Raw genomic sequence first — 13,844 nt, 5'->3', positions numbered from 1 at the left:
TTAATAATAATGTAAAAGACTCTTCTCTTTGTTGAACAAATAGAAGACCTCCCCCTGCTGTTATTAGTTAAGCTTATAGAAAGTTCTCTACTGAATCAATATCCTGCTTAGAAAAGGAGAGCTTAAAGACCTCATAGAGAGCTCTCAGTCTTTATTAGCTCCTATTGATGTAATGAGTGTTACACAATGGATAATAGTGGAGTCAGAAAACCCAAGGTTCAACTACGGTACAGGGGTGCACACCTGTAATCCCAGCTACTAGGGAGGATGAGACAGGAGGACTGCTGGAGCCTAGGAGTTCAAAATCAGCCTGCGCAACAGAGTGAAACCTAGTCTCAAAAAGAATAAAAAATTCAAGGTTCAAACCGTAGATACATCACTCTTTGACACAACAATTCTACTCCTGGGTATATGGCCAACAGAAATGAGTGTTTATGTCCACCAAAAAAAACGTGCAAACTAATTCATTATTCACAAAAGTCAAAAACTGAAAATTGCCCTAAGCTCCATCAACTATACAATGGATAAACTGTGGTAAATGCATACAATGAGATACTATACAGCAGTGAGAATGCACAAACCATGGTATACACAGCACGGAGTGAAGTTCATAGACATAATTTTGAACCAGGCCCCAAAAGTATAAATTGTATCATTTATAGGACATTTGCATACAGCAAAAAGTAATAGTGAAAAAGGTTTAAATAATAGTTACCTCTTTTAAATTTTTAATTGAAATTTTATATATTTAAACTGTACAGCATGATATTCTTATATACATATACATAGTGAACTGATTACTATATGCAAGCTAAAATTCAGATAGTTGTTATTTCCCCATGTGGTGAGAACACTTAAGATACATTATCTTAGCAAATCTCAAGAATCAAATACAGCATTATTAACTATGGTCACTATGCTAAACATTAGGTCTCTAGAATTTATTTATCCTCACTGAAACTTTGTACCCTTTGACCAACATCTCCCAGTTTCCCCTCCCCCGCACCTAGCACACCACCATTCCACTCTTTGCTTCTGTGAATTTGACTTTTTTAGATTGCACACATAAGTGAGATCATGCAGTATTTTTCTGTCAGTGACTGGTTTATTTTACTTAGTGTAACGTCTTCCACTTTCATCCATATTGTCACAAATGGTTAAGATTTTCTTTTTTCAGGCTGAATAACATTCCATCATACATACATATATATGTATGTGTATATATATACACATATATATACTGCATATATAGATATATATATACTGCAATTTCTTTATCTACTTATCCATCTATAGACACTTAGGTTGATGCCGTATCTTGGCTATTATACATAATGTTGCAATGAACATGGGGGTGTAGATACCTTTTCAAAATAGTACTTTTGGTTTTGTTTCATTTGGGTTTACACCTAGAAGTGGGGTTGCTGGATCATACGGTAGTTCTAGTTTTAATTTTTTAAGGAACCTCCATACTGTTTTCCTTAATGACTATAATAATTTTTACATTCTAAATAGTAGTTACTTCTGGAAGAGGTATTGCCCAGGAAGGTATATGTGGGAGCCGTCTAGGGATCTGGAAATATTCCAAACTTTGATCTAGGTAGTAGTTACAAGAGTGAGTATATATAAAACTTCATCTGGCTGTAAACTCGAAATTCGTGCACTTTAGTGTTATACTGTAATTTTTTTTTCTGAGACAAGGTCTCCCTCTGTTACCCAGGCTGGAGTACAGTGGTGCAAGCACAGTTCACTGCAGCTTCAACCTCCCCAGGCTCAGTGATTCTCCCACCTCAGCCTCCTGAGGAGCTGGGACTACAGGCACATAACACCATGCATGACTGATTTTTATATTTTTTGTAGAGATGGGGTTTCACCATGTTGCCCAGGCTGGTCTTGAACTCCTGGGCTCAAGAGATCCACCTGCTCAGTCTCTCAAAATGATAGGATTACAGGCATGAACCACTGCACCTAGCCTATACCGTAATTTTTTAAACTCTAAGTTCATTTGCTTACTATGTAACCTCAAACATATTACTCTCTTTAAACTCATTTCCTCAGCTATAAAATTGAGGTAGTAATATAATTACCTCCTAGGATTGTTACAAGGTGTAAAAACAATAATTCATGTAAAGCATTTAGCATAGAACCTTGCATGTAGTGTTTGATAAAGATTGCCTATTATTATTCATAGGAATGCAATCATAAACAGACAAGATTCAGGAATTATAAATTGCATTAGGAATCATAATTCAGGTAGAAGCTAATGTCACAAACACATGAGAGCCTCATTTTAAGAAAAGTAAAAATATCTAATTCTATGTTTGTAAATTTGAGGAAAAGTTTTAGATTCCCAGCTTTTAAAAATGTTTCCCACAGAATGCATTTACACAAAAAATTACTCTAAAATTTTCTAATATTAGATGTAACCCAAAAGACAGGTGTCCATTTCACTTTTAAGATACGTATCAGATAAAGCAAGGAACACTCACATTTGCCACAGTCTCTCTGGGGCCTAGACCACCCAATCTGGAAAGCTGACACTTCAGAGGACACACTGACTCTCCGAAGATAACACGGGACTCAGAAACTAATTTCCAACAGCAGTAATTTTCTGTGGGAGACCAGTGGCCAAAGGATTGAAGTTCTTCCTAGCTTCTTGCCTGAGCATGGATAAGGAATAAATTACTGGTTTTAAAAACTGCTGAATTATTTTTGGGAGAGTTTAAGAGGAAGAGCATGTAGGTTTTATCATGACTATTGCTACAAAATCTCTAAAGTGATTGAACTGAATATGAGCACTACAAATTTTTTTTTCTTTTTTTATTATTATTAAACTTCAAGTTGTAGGGTACATGTGCACAATGTGCAGGTTTGCTACATATGTATACTTGTGCCATGTTGGTGGAGCACTACAAATTTAAGGTGCTATAGCAGAGGAGCCTTTAGAAATTCTCCAGCCTACAGAAAACCTTCTACCACTGAGAATTCTTGCCTTGAGATATTTTTCAAAGATTATATAATAAATAATGTGTCAATCCATTTTAAAATACATGAAACATTAAAAGGCTAACTGTCACGAAGTAGTTCTCCACACTTGGAAGGGTGGAAAACAGACAAAAACACACAGTTCCCCATATATGTGCTGAGCAAGGACAGCGAGTCATTGGCTACCTTCAACTCCCAGCCTGTGAAGGTAGAACTCTGGCCTGCCCCTTCTTCTAGACCAAAGCCATCCATCAGAACGTTCTGTGATGATGGAAACATTTTATAGTGACTGTCTGAGACTGAAGCATTTTTCATTGTATTGAGTTGTAATTCATTTAAACTTAAACAGCCACATGTGGCTAGTGGTTAGTATATTGAGCAGCACAGTTCCTGCCCATCAAATCTTAATGAACCCCAGGCTCTTCTACTTGGAGACACAAAACATCCTGCACTTTGCAGACTCAATTCTTCCCACAGTCCGAGCCGATCCTGCAGAAAACAAGACACAATCAGACGCTTCCATCTCATCACCCAGCCTTGCTGCCCTTGGATCTGGTTGGACCCAGATTAAGCCCAGCTGCTCAAGTAGCCTTTAAGTCACTGCATTTGGGGCCCAACTCTTCCTTTAATCCTTGCTCTTATGCCTCAGTTTTCTCCTAGCATCCTGTCATAGCTAAGAAGGAGTCCTGCTAGGAATTCTAGCCCACATGGCTGAGGCCATAAGACACTCACTCCTTCTCACGATCTCTCTCTCTCTCTTCACCATGCTGCTCCCTGTAGCCCCAGCCTCTGAGCTGATGCTGTGAATGGGATAAGTGCCCGGAAACACATCACCAGCCACTGCCATATGATTTTCACCCACTGCCAAAATCTGCCACTGTTATACCCATGAAACACTCAGCAACCCTCTCAGAAGCCAGGCTAGAGCGACAATTTGAGTAACCCCCACTCAAATATTGCCTGCCCACAGCTTCCTCTTCCTCCTCACTGGGCCTCATGATTAAGGTCCGGGTCCAGGTTCTTAATTCAACTTAAAGTTATTCTGAAGTTGAATTGCATTCGCAGTAGAATCACATACACATTCAAATGTAAATGAGTAGCCAGACTGAATATTTTATTTATATTCATAAAAGGTACTAGAATATAAAATACATGATCATTTATTATATTCATGGCAATAAAGACCACTTTTAAGACATTTTGGTAAAATATCCTAGATTCTATAAAATCATCCTGTGCTGTGTCACGGACTGTCAACCTAATTTAAGAAAATGTATATCAAAACTAGAAGGCTCATGCACGTAACCTGGCTTGTAAACACTTGACAGAAATGACCGTCTATATGAATTGCAGCTTTTTAGAATGAAGTGGCTATTTCTGAAGTATGTGAAGGTGATCCGTCCACTGAAGGATGATTTAATTCATCATTCTGTCCAAGAAGGGGGAAGTGGCATTGCTGGCCTGCAGTTCTGAACTCTGTCATAGACACTTGGCAGCCCTTCACTTGGGACGCACAAACTTGAAAATAACATCAATTGAGTTCTGAGTGTTCTGGTTGGAAATTTGTATTTTTCATCTGGGTAATGTGAGGGTAAAGGGTACTTGAAGAACGTTCAATCCTGTAGCTATTTGCATGATGTGAACCATTTTTGCTGGTTTTAATTTTTCAGGATCCTTGAATGTTTTTCATCCTGAATAATCCGAAAAAAAGTTGGAAAAAAAAGAATAGTTTAAAATTCAAAAAAAAGGAGACACAATTGAATGCTACATAGAAATATACTTAAAAATGTAAACAATATTCGGTTGTTCCAGGACTGGTTTTCTAGCTGTTTGCTTTTTTTTCTTCCTCCGGATTTTCTGCCAATGACTTGCACCTCCACCTGCTGGTGTACTGAGGAAATGAAGTGGAAATAAAATTCAAGCAAGTCAATTAAATTATTTGCTGGAATCTTTAATACAGGTTTGGTGGGAGGAATGGGTGAAATAACAATCTAAAATGAAGTTTCTGAGGGCTAGTAGTGTATTTATTGATTCATTAATTCTCTGATAACTATTAAGAGATGCAAAAAAATTAAAATATTTTCATTAAACTTATCTCCTATCAACATCTAATTCAATTCTCTTGCCATTACCTATGTGTCATCCTTTCAATAATCCCACTAAAAGTTTTACAACAAAATGCAGCAGAGAGATGGAGGATAAACCAAACCATAAATCAGAGCATCTCATTCAAACTCAAAGACAGAAACATCCTCAAGAATGTAAACTGGCCCTAAATCTTTAAAAGACTCATAAAATAAGTGTTTAAAAACATGCAGAAAAAATACGCTACAGCAGAACATTAAAAGCATGAACTCTAGAACCAGATTTCCCAGGTTGGAGACCAAGCTCTGCCCCTCACAGCTGAGCGGCCTCAACCAAATTACTTGAACAGCTCTGTGCCTGAGTTTCCCATGTGTGAAATGGAGTCAAATGATAGCACCTGCCTAATAGCACTGTTGTACGACTCAAGTGAGTTCAATATTTATAAGGTACCTAAAACAGTTTCTGGTACATAAAGAGTCCTCTGTAAATGTTATTAAACAAATAAAAGGTTTTTCTTGAATACAGGTAAGAAGCAGTGCTGTGACTGTTATTACTAAGAAAAAAATATTCTCTCAGGTTGAATGCATTGCCTTGATCACATTCTCGTTTGCCATAGCAGCACTTTGAGTTATCATGCTTGTTATTAGGGAAAAGAAACTAAGTTAAGACAAGAATAAGCTGGTAATTTCCTAAATAGAAAATATAAACAGTAGGAGTTCCAGTCCTTTGATTCTTTTGAAAAGGCTAATTTAACACTAAATTATCCGGAAACATAAATTCACTATAGAATCTTCAGGTTTTAAGATCACACTAACATTTTTCAGAAAGTTAGGGATACAATGGAACTTCCAAAAAATACCAATACAATTTTACCCTAAAGTGCAATATGATCATAAGAACTAGTCATACAAGTTTCAATGTATGTGCTGGTTAGACCACACCTTTCATTTATCCACTCAGTAAATTTGCTGATTTTTGTTTTGCTCTGTTTTTTTTGTTTCAGTATATATCTGATGGTGGCCATTCAACATGGAACAAGAGACAAATAATAAACAAATAAATATACAAATAATGCCAGGGAGTGATCAATGCTAGGAATGAAAATAAAGCAGAGTAAAGAAGATGGAGAGTGACAGGAAGGAGAGGCAATATGAGGTTTGGAAGACCTCTTTTGATTAGATGGACATGTGAACAAAGGCCTAAATGAAGGTGGGAAGCAATATGGATATCTAGAGAAAGCTTACCAGGTGAGAGAACAGCAAGACCCTGAGGTCTGAGATGGAGAGATGCTTTGTGTATTCAAAAAACACAAGAAGGCCAATAAGAGAATCTAAAGCATCCTGGGGAAGAAGGGTAAGAAATCAGGTAGAAGAGAGAGCCAAGGGCCAGATAATGCAGGACTTGATGAGTCATGTGTGGCTGATTTACAAACATGGCCCTCAAAACTCTTGGAAAATTTTCTAGGGTAGGCATAGGGTCTTTGTCCCCTCCACTTGAATCTGGGTGAGCTTAAGACAGCTTGGATGGTAGAATATGATGGAAATGACCATGTAATTTCAGAAGCTGGGTCACAAAAGAGGATGTGACTTCTGTCCTGTTGGATGAATCATTCATGTTTGCAGCCCGAGCTGCCATGTGACTTTGCAGAGGCTGCCAGGCTGTAAGAAGTCAAGCCACGTGTAAAGAGAACATGAAGCCTCCCTTTTTCCCACTTCACCAAGTCAGCTCTCCTAGGCTTTGGCTCATCCCAGCCCACAAACCTGGCATGTAACTAAAGAAGCTTTCAGATAGTTCCAGCCTCCAGCCATCATATCATCCCAGCTAAGGCCCCAGATACTTTGAAACAAAGATAAGCCATCCCTGCTGTACCTTGTCTAAATTGACCACAGAATCCACAAGCATAATAAAATGGTTGTTTTATGCCACTACATTTTAGCCTGGCTTGTTACACAGCAATAGTAATTGAGACACCATGATAAGGATTTGGGATTTTATTTAAGCGACAAGTATTTGGAGAGTTGAGTAATGCAACCTGATTTATGAAGTAAGAGACCAGTCTAGTTCTCATATGCAGAATGGTCTGCAAGAGGGCCAGAGTAGAAGCACAGGGGCCAAGTTTGAGGCTACTGCCATTGCTGGGCAAGCGATGACAGTGCCTGGGGTAGAGTGGTAGCAAAGAATGTGGTGAGAAGTGAATTGATTGAGAATATATTTTGAAAGAAAATTCAACAGAATTTGCTGATGGATCAAAAGTTGTGTGTAGGAAGAAACAAATCAAAAATAACATCAAGGATTTAAGCCAGAGCAAGCAACTAAGTGAATAGATATGTCATTTTTGCTGAGACATCAACACCAGAGGAAAAACAGGTTTGGAGAATAGAAACCAAGAGTTTAGTTGTGAACATATAGCGTGTCCATTCAGAATCCAAATGGAGATGTTGAGTAGGCAGTTGTGTATACAAATTTGGACCTCAGAAGAGAGGCTGGTATTCAATCACAGTATACAACTTCAAGTTCTCCATTTTGGAAAGTATGTTGACCACTAGAGAACATTCAGAGGAAGGTAACCAGGAGGTGGACGCTTCTGGAAGCCCCTCATTTAAAAAAAAAAAAAAAAAAAAGTCAAAGGAACTGAACATAGACTGTGCAAAAACACCTGTTATGGCGACGAGGCATTTGAGTCAGTAGGACAAACAATTATGACTCCTCTTTGAGTAACATATTTTCTTTGAGGGAAAAGATCTAGTGCCCATTTTCATGCAGACTAACACAAAATACCTCATAATCGACAATGCCTTTCACCACAGGAGCTACTACTCTAGAACCAGACACTATTCCAGAGAATTGGGCCTAAAGCGCACCCCCAAATGACACAGCAGATGGACAGGATAGAATGAGGTTGTATTGGTGCAGCATTCTGTAAACAAAGCAAAGCCAAACAAAATCACATACTCAGTTATTTAGTATTGTAATTTAGTCAGGAATGAGTCTTATGACGCTTTGGCTTCAAAGTCACAGGTTTGAACTTACCCCCTTGTTTTGCAATCATTTCAAAGGATGCTTTCTTGAAACCCTCTCTGCTGATATCCAAATGGCTGTCATTCAATTCACTGTCTACTTTTCCACTGTCCTTCATGCTGAACTCATCTATATTTGAATGTATACTGAAAGTGAAAAGGAAAGAATTACTTTGGTATCCATAAAAATGTATAAAATGTCAAACACATTACTTAGAGATAACAATAAATATTCTGAAATTACCTTAAACTTGCTGCAGATTTATTTTCTCCGCAAGGGGATGAGGAATGAAAAGGAACTGAGATTGAACCCTATTTTTCAAAAGGGGTGAGAGCAGCAGTTTATAATATTTCACCGTCTAATATCAAACCTGACAGAGCAGGCACCGCATTCCTCATCCGGAGTGTTTCAGAAAAACAGCATTAACCCTGAGGGTTGAATGTATCCAAATCGCACCCAAAGGAAGTTAATACAGGCAAAAACAGCAAAAACAGACATGAACCTACATGAATGCACATGTGACTATCAAGCCTGCCCCTAACCTTGTCTGTGGATAACTTTTCTTTTCAAATAAAAAAAATAAGCCCGGAAATATCAACCATTTGAAGTCCCAAATCAGTCACTGCAGTTTCATAAGGCTAGTAGCATGAAGATCTACTCCAAGTGAATGAGGACACTAAGAAGGGCAGCGGTGCCCTACCTGGGCCCATGCAGTCCTGCTCCTCTCCCAACAAGAGGAGCTCCAAGACACCTCACTGACCTCAGACTAGGAATCCTCCACAGACTCCAGCGCCTGGGCACCGGAAATGGAAACTGGCCGTGTGTCTGCGAAGAACCCGGAGCGGAAGCCCCCAGAGTCAGCCCCTATGGCTCTGACACGTGGACCAGCGTGGTCACTCGTTGCCTGAAATCTGCTTGGGGAGTGCTCATGGAGCTTCTTCACCAGCGTCCTAGCCTTGCCTTGGCAAGAACAAGTCACAGTGATGATGGCCACTAGCAGAAGGACGCAGCCGCTGGCCAAAACACCGACCAGAACAGGGAGGGTTCAAGCTGCCCTCCCATTCCCTGCCTGAAGCGTGGCTCCCCTCCCTCGTGAGGCGGCGGCATCAGCACCACTTCTGCGCTGGGTGGCGCCCGAAGCCGGGTGCAGCGCCAGCACCTCGGGGCCGCCGTCGCTGCCGAGGACTACGTAAGTCGGCTCGGCGTTGGCGCCCTCGTCCGCGTCTTTTGCCTGCAGACGGTCAGCACGTAGCCCAGTGGTGCATCCCCGGGCAGAGGCAGCTGGGCTGAGCCACTGAGGAGCAGTGGGGCCACCAGGGGGGGCGCGTGGTAGTTCTGGTCCTCCGCCTGCAGCCGCACTATGGCCAGGCCCCATAGCGCCTGACAGCAGCCGTCTAGTGCCTCCAGCCGCAGCTGCATCTCCGCCAGCTCCTCGCAGTCAAAGTGCCGTCGAGCGCGCAGTTCCTGGTTTTGGGTCCACCGAGACCTAAGTGGACATACCGCCCCCGGCGCGGCCCACCTCTGCCTCCAGCAGCCTGTAGGTGACCTGGCCGTTGCGGCCCAGCTCCGGGTCCCGGGCGGCCACCGTAGCCAGGTAGGCGCTGGGCGGGGCATTCTCACTCACCTACACCTCATAGACCGGCCGCGTGAAGAGCGGCGCGTTGTCTTTCTCGTAGCCCACGCGCACCGTGCAGGGCCTCCTGGTGCACAGCAGGGGCGCGCCGCGGTCCTCGGTCACCAGCGTCAGATTGTACTCGGCGATTCGCTCGCGGTCCAGCGACGCCGCGGTCACCACCAGGCCGGCTGCAGCCGGAAGTGCACGTGCCAGTAGAGGGCGCAGCGCATCCGCCGGTTGGCGCCCGAATTCCTGTCGGAGGTGCTGACCAGAGCCACCAGGCTCTCGCGCGCCGCCTCCTCCGGCACCATCGAGGTGGCGCCAGCCTTGGGCGTCCCGGCTCCCGCCGACGAGATAGCGTCCGCTCCCTGGAAGGCAGCGGCGGCGGCGGCAGCGGCGAAGGGCGAGGCAGCTGGCGCGCCCGGGGGGCCAGCGGGGTGATGGCGATGTCGGGTGCGTTGACATTGACGTCGCGGATGCGCACGATGTTGCAGGCGGCAGGGCGGCCCTGCGCTGGTACGTGCAGCTCGTAGGTATCCTGACGCTGGTAATCCACGGGCCCGGCTAGGGTGAGGCGGGCCAACCGCTGGTCGAGCTGAAAGAGGCGGCGCGCCTCTGGCTGGGTGCGAGCGCCAAAAGCGAACACCACTTTGCCGTTAAGGTCCTCTTCGAGGTCGGCCGCGTCCAGGTCGAGAAGCAGGGAGCCCACCGGCGCGCCTCCGCCAGCTCCACTTCGGCCACGGTGCCCTGCGGGAAGGCCGGGCTGTGGTCATTGGCGCCCAGGATGCACACACTGAAGACGGCCGTGGCGGAGAGCAGCGGGCGGCCGCCGTCCAGGGCCACCAGCTCCAGGCTGTAGGCGGCCTGGCTTTCGCGGTCCAGCTCCTGCAGCAGCACCAGGTCCACACACTGAGCGTCGTCCGTGCGCTTCTGCAGCTCCACGCGGACGGGGCTGTGCGGCTCGGCCAGGCGCACGCTCTGCAGCCCACTGGCGCCCACGTCCTAGTCCACCGGCACCTCCAAGGGGATGCACGTGCCCACGGCCGCACCCTCGGACATCTCCACCGGGATCTGGACCCTGGGAAAGCGCGGCGCGTGGTCGTTGACGTCCCTCACCTCCACCTCCACGTGCACCAGCCGGAACTGTTCCTGCAAGAAGCTGACCACATCGAAGGCCAGCACGCACTGCGGGGCCTAGCCACACAGCCGCTCGCGGTCCAGGCTGGCGTCCCCGACAGTCAGCTGCCCGTAGCCCTCGCGCACCCGGAGCAGAGAGCTGTCGAATTATTTAATCAGCTGAAACTGACTTGGCACCTCGCGCTGGGAATGAGACTGGACGTGATCAAACAAAACACCGATGCTGGTACCAGGGGCGTTTTCCTCACAGGTGAAGAAATTGACAGTATCGGTGCAAAATCCTGACACTAGCAGCAGCCACAAAATCAGCAAGGACTCCAATCCAACCCTGCATGAAGTGTCAGCAGGAAATCTGAGCCGCCTGCGAGACCTTTATTCCTCAAAGAGAAAAGCCAATCGCGAGCTCTGCACTAAGACTTTCAGGCTTCTCAGGCCCTCCCGAGTGCGCAGTCAGAAGACTGTTTTCCCCTTAGAATATCTTATCACTAAGTCCTCTCTGCTGTATACTTGCTTTTCTCTGCCCCAAGCCTAAGCATGCCTCTTCATAACCCTACCGGGGAAGCTACATACAGAATATGCAAATAAGCATCCATCTGGGCCAGTCCACAGTCTCTGGGCCTCTGGGCCATGCTGTTTCACTAAAAGGACCCATAGAAGGACCTGAAGAGCTGACCAGTGGCCAGGGTGGTGCAGGTGGTTATTAAGGTCTCTGCACTATAAAAACACGTCCTGCTTGCTTCTCCATTGTACTGGTCTCTCATTTTGACAATAAGAGCAGGGATCCACGGCCACTTTATTCCTTCCTAAGCACACTCACATATTCCCCACACAGAGGCACATTTGACCCTCTTTACCATTTTAAGATGAACACATACCTGCTTAGTGCAATGCATCCTCTGCCACCCACAGTTACCCATCTATGTTGGGTTGTCATTTCCTGTATTGAAAGATTTTTGGGAAATATCTTCTAGAGTGTCAGGCAATGTCTAATTAGGGAAGAACTGTTTTCCAAAATAATCATTTCTAAATAGCTTTTTCTATAGCAAAGAAACCATTAATGATGAAATTTCAGCCCCTTCATCTTTTATGTCAGTAATTACTTATATGTGAGGAATCAGTGTCAGACAGAGAAGTCTGTCAACCACAAACCACTGTAAGGGATAGTTAAGGGTAAAAAAAAGGTTTAGAAAAATATATTGCAGTCAGACTTGTTAGAAAATTGCTATAGACCAATTATTTTTTAAAAGCCCTTGGCTGAAGGAAACCACGGGTGGTCTGATAGGCTGAAGGCTAAAAAAACATTAAACCATCTGTCTAAAGCCCAATAAATAGTCCTGTGTTAAGTTCTCTTTATGAGTGAAGTGTTCAAAATGCTAAACAGTCTCACATGTTAATGATGACATTGTTCCTCGTGCCATGGAGTCCTCATCAGTGCAGAATGCTATTTAACTAGTCACCTCAAATCAGTGAGTCGGCCGAGTTATTAATATGCCCAGGCTATTCTTGTCTCCTCTATGATCTGTAATGTTATTGATTCCCGCAGGGACATGTCAGTGAGTGACTATTTTTCCTTTCATTCTTAGGAGGGAGTTGGCATTTATTTTAGTGCCAGGATGTATGAATCCTGTTCTGAAAGTGAGCCATCTTTGATGAGATAATTAATTTTCAGGGGTTTTCATTTAGTGAAGCATTTGGCAATGACTCTCATAAGTACCAGTAACCGGTATTGGAGAAGTGTACTGGGAAGCATGAGTTCATTTGAGCGGGGTACTCTGAGATCCTATAAAGAAAAAGTACTCTATTTTCCTAGATTTTTAATTTTGCCTAATGAGGCATCTGTCTGAGGAAGAAAAGAGCTCTACTTTGGCCTGGTAAGAACAGACTTCTTTTAAGCCAGTATCCTCAATGGCATATTGGAGAGCTTTCTTTCTTTCTGAGAACCGAATATCTCTGGAAGTTCCTGGTTATTCAGCCTCTGGGTCTCAGGGCAGACAAGAGAATCTGGTTCTTCCACCAAACATCATAATTGTTATATATCCCTTAACTGAAAACTGAATCTGCTTCAGCTGATGTCTTTAAAAGGTGCCTGCTTCCATATACATTAGCCAGGAGAGGGACCCATTTAACCACAGTCCAAGTCTCATGTCATCCTCTTCTCCTTCAGCTCACACAATTCCTGCCAAGCCTAGTCTCAGCTAGTCTTCAGCATTACTGTTTTTCTGATTATCCATGATCAGAAAAATCATTCAGCATACGGAAAATGAAGAACAGTACATGACTGCACCTACAGAACATCAAAAAATCCAGATAAAATATTTTAAAAAGCAGGCAATCAAACATATTACCTCCACAAAGCTAAGCATCTGGATACTTATGTTTGGAAACATCCAGCTATGATATTTAAATGCTTGATTGCATTTTCCCCCACGTTTCCTCCAGCTGTTTGGCATAAAGTAGACCATCCATGATAAGAAGTGTGCTGTATTGTTAGTGATTCATTATTAGCGCTATCATTGTTTCATACTAAACAACCACCTTATTAAAACACCGCTTTATGAATGAGGGACAGCTGGAGTTTCAGAAAAGAAACATTTTTCTGAAGCAAAAATCAGTTCTGTGCCAGTCGAATAACAAGCTGAATAATATAGAAACTGTATGATCTGTCCCCCTAGGGATATGTCATCAGGAAGCTGTGTTTACAGCTCTGGGCTGCTGGTGCACTCATGTTACATTCTGTCGGCTCTGTTAGATAAAAATCTGTCTCAATATTAAAAGCATTGTGGAAAAAATTTGCTTTATGTGTTTTCCCATTTGCCAGCATATTGCCAAACTATAATTCCAAAAAAAATGTATTTTGATCTCTGTTGGAGTCAAAGATAAAGCAAAACAAACAATAGACCTAAGGGGGATACCATACCACAGGAAGACCAAAATGTGAATGAAGCAACAATTTGTTCCTCTTAGTTTGTAAAGGGTGAGGATTTTGGTGAACTCCCTACGGAGT

General features: G+C 43.5%; 1 pseudogene; it reads right to left on the bottom strand.

Annotated features, from left to right (window-relative positions):
• Positions 1 to 4,078: 4,078 nt before the first annotated feature.
• LOC103214552 (protocadherin-8-like) lies at positions 4,079 to 11,469 on the bottom strand (annotated as a pseudogene).
• Between the last annotated feature and the right edge of the window lie 2,375 nt (positions 11,470 to 13,844).

This window comes from Chlorocebus sabaeus, chromosome 3 (genome assembly GCF_047675955.1).
Source record: "Chlorocebus sabaeus isolate Y175 chromosome 3, mChlSab1.0.hap1, whole genome shotgun sequence".
In the NCBI taxonomy this organism is placed as follows: Eukaryota; Metazoa; Chordata; class Mammalia; order Primates; family Cercopithecidae; genus Chlorocebus; species Chlorocebus sabaeus.
The sequence above is the reverse complement of the archived record's forward strand: the minus strand, read 5'-3'. Positions and strand labels throughout refer to the sequence as shown.